Source organism: Plectrocnemia conspersa, unplaced genomic scaffold (assembly GCF_051122295.1).
Source record: "Plectrocnemia conspersa isolate PC_06_02 unplaced genomic scaffold, ASM5112229v1 ptg000006l, whole genome shotgun sequence".
Taxonomy (NCBI): Eukaryota; Metazoa; Arthropoda; class Insecta; order Trichoptera; family Polycentropodidae; genus Plectrocnemia; species Plectrocnemia conspersa.
Genome location: NW_028277170.1, coordinates 15988198 through 15992350, shown reverse-complemented (window position 1 = coordinate 15992350; position 4153 = coordinate 15988198).

The following is a 4153-nucleotide window of genomic DNA, read 5'->3' as shown; positions in this document are numbered from 1 at the left end:
CCAACTGATTCCGACTCGATCGCATAGCGATGTATGACAGGTATGGTTACAACTAGATTTTGTCGTGTGATCAATGCTTAATAAAATGTAAAATCATTTTTTTAATTTTTTTAAATCTATTTAAATTAAATTAGGATTATTGTGACTTGACATCAAACAATACACGCAATAATAATAAATAGTAAAAAAAAATCATATTGGAATAATAAAATTAAATTATAATATATAAACCGAACCAGCTCATCTTAACTGACATTAAAAAAAATAATGTGCATTGTCAGCGTATTAAAAATTTTTTTTCATAAGGCACTATAATTTTTTTTATATAAACATGAAATTATTTTAATTTTAAATATGCATTCATTTTTATTTGTACGCTAAAATTGAACGTTCCGAAAAATAATATATTTCCTTGACTTTTCCGGCAAACTATCAAGTTGATGCGTTGTTAAGGGATTTTTGCGGAAGCTGAACTATTTGTTAATAAATTTATTTTCCAATAATTTTTAAATTGTATATAATATTTTTTTTTATTATGGCAATAAACTGGTGAGGCGATAGCTTATTGGAATTGTAGGATCTTTATCAGTATATTTTATTTAATGAATTTAGCAGTTTTCTAAGTGTAGACAAAACACGTTAAAGATGTTCGTTAAGTAATTATTGCAAAGTCCAGGACGATGTTTCATTAATGTATTGTATCTGTCAATTCCAAGGCTCTTTATTTATGAAGTATTTATTGACATTTTGAAAAAAACACTCTTAGCTAACCTTACAAACTACCACACAAACAATTTGATATATGAAACCTTTATTTTATATTATAGAATATATTGCTCATTTAAGTTGTCCTTATTTTTTTATTATTAATTTTATTTTAGATAATTTTATATTTTTATATCATATTTATGCATCACACTGTTAAGATATTAGCCATTTTATTCTATAAGGTAATAAATTTACGTCGCCCGAACGTTCTAATTGAGCACCGCAAATTGTTTGAAATCAACAACAAAAACCTGTTGCTGCTCATGACGGCATTTGCACAGGTGAGAACGCCATTCAAAATGGGGTATTGTTACCTACACTGTGGAGTTTTTTATTCTATCTTTTTGTAAAATATCAGCCATGCATTTTGATACCTAAATAAGTCATTCCTCGTTTTACTTTGTGTGGTATCGCAATTATTTTACTCTACCGTCGAGTAAGTAGCGTCTAACAATACCTATTCAATTTCAAAACGATAAAGAAGATATCCAGATCATTAGATGAATGATATAACAAGCATTCGAATATATTTTAATATAATAAGATACATAATAATATAATGTATACTACAATATAAGCACATATATTATTAAATTCCAAGAAAATCTCAATTTGTGTACGTTTTATTCAGTTAGATGCGGATTTAGCTTTATAATAGTTCAAAACGTAACAGTTTATTTAGTAATTTATATTGGTTAAGCAAAACTTAATTTAGGTATTAATCCTCCGTTCAGAATATCAATGGCTAAGTAAGAAAAATATCATTTTTAATTTCATAATATCATTCCTCAAGCCACTAAAATTCGATTCTAGCTTTTTTGCTCATTGTGCAGTACCGCAGTGATACATTTTGGGTCCGCTGCACTTCCTTTTCAATGACATATAAGAGGTTAATAAAAACTTAAATTAATTTTATGCTAATACAAACGCGGAATCTCTGTCTTTCCAAAAGGATCTAGAGCTGTTGGTCGAACAACAACCACCTAACCTTAAGCATTGCCAAGTAGCATATTATAAGTTTAGATTTACGATAAGGCATCGAAGATGCCCGTCTTTATTTAGCAAGTGCGTGTCCCATTAACAATTTATTGTCGATTCGCATTCTATACGTATATGTAACTTCATAGAATATATCTCTAATATAGCTAAATTTTCTTCTTTAAAGAAAATCGAGAAGAAATTTAATATATACTTTATTAGAAAGTACTAAGTATTCTATTTTTATTTTTGGTATTACTTACGTTTTTACCTGTTTAAATTTTTTTTTTACATTACAATTATTTGGCATTTGACGAATGCTACACTTAATCCTGTACAACCTACTGACTCCAGTGTTGCGTTGTAATCGCTGTATTTTTTATCGATTGAAGAGTTTTAGTGGTTTCGATTCTTGTTGATGACATTAATTTCATGTAATATTGCTGTGAAACGGATACAGTAATTGGGTTTACAATTTAGTGAATGAACATATTAACATATTTATTTTGGCAAAATTCATCACAGTTAATAAATGGATTAGGTGCAGAATATTTTTTATTTTTTTAAATAGTTTGCCCATTGATAAAACTAAAACAAATATGGTTTTTAGAAACATGGATTATGAAGATCGATGATACAAAGGAAGGGATAATGTTCAACCTGTTTTCCATTATCATTAACGTTTCGAAAATATACTGTTTTGTAACTCAAAATCTTGCGTCTCACGTTCATATATTAAAAACAATATATTATATTAAAAATACATATAATTAAAAAAAAATGTTTTGAATATGTAGAATAGTATGAATTAGTATAAATTGACTTGTATTGTATTATATCTAAGAAGCAATGTGTAACTGCAATTAGATCTATATAGACATTTTTTAAATTCAAGTTGGAGTATTTACAAAGGTATTGTTAAGGTTCGTTGTGATAAAGAGCAATACAAGATCCTGATCTAATATCTAATACAATAAAAATGTTATGTCAATGTAAGATTTCTATTAATATTAATATTTAAATTTTGCAGTGGCATCTGTTGTCAAAAAATGTTTAATTTAAAATTAATATAAAAAAGCACCGACTTCAACCATCTATATCATAGTGTGACTAAAATAATATTTCTTACAAACGTCAACAGATGGCACTATTTATTTTTTGTATTTATATTGTCTGACACATATATTGAGCTCTTATAGTTATAATTTATTAATTAACTTATATCATTAAAAATATAAAAATAAAAGTTATTTAATAAATAATTTATTAGCAAAAAAAAACATTTTATTTTGATCAAGTCCATATCCACAAAAAAATGCTTCAAAGGTTTTGCATATAAAAAGATCTGTTCAAATTGCTTTATTACCTTAGCGTCAATTTTCGTGAATAATTTCATGTTCACATGATTGAAAGCGAAAGATTTCATCCTTTAGAGATGTTTTAAGAAATATGTACCACCGACAACAAGAGAAACATCCAACAATCAATTGAAAAGACAAAATATCATCTAAAGACTAATATGCATAGTGAAAAATAAACGTCATATAAACGTCATATACTGTCTGTACTTCCGCAAATATTTCGGATACGAATTGTATTACTTTATTCACAGTATAAATTAATATAAAAATAATACTGAATAATCGATTCAAATCAAACCTGAAGATCAATGGTGTAACTAATGGGTTATTTAGTTGAATAAGTCTATAAGGCATTACTTTTATCCAGCAATATATGCAGAAAAGTAAATTATTAAGTTAAATACTTCTAAAATAAAAATTCATAACGTTATCGCTAGATGGCTTATAATATATTATAGTTACAGAAAAAATATATGATCCTTCAAATTAACACATATTTTTTTTTAAATTTAATAAATTTAGGGAATTATTGAGACGCAATTCACCTGCTTGATATAAAAAAATATTGAAATTACCTTTACATTTTCTGTGACATAAAAACTACAAAAAATGCTAAAAAGTATTATAAAAACACCATTATATATTTACATATATAATGCTGATAAATATAAAAGGCCGTTTTGCTGGACGTCTTATTGGCCACCAGCCAGCTGTGAGGAGCTCGGATGATGCCGCAGGCTCTCGATTCCGGGACAAACCATCCGTGATAAGGCTCAGTCTATATCCTGGGCAGTGGCGTTCTTAGGATATTGTGTGCCCGGGACGAACTACATATATGCCCCCCTTTTTTACTCAATAATTTTCAAATACATACAATTTTATACAAAATCACAACTTATTATTATTTAATTTTATAGGACTAATCATAGTATTGTAACCGACAGTCGGCCAAAGAGATGACGGATTTAAGACTCTCTAGGACTACCCTTTCAAGGCTTGCTGCTTCTTTTGCGTGTACCTCAACAAAACCTAAAAATGCTTCTTTG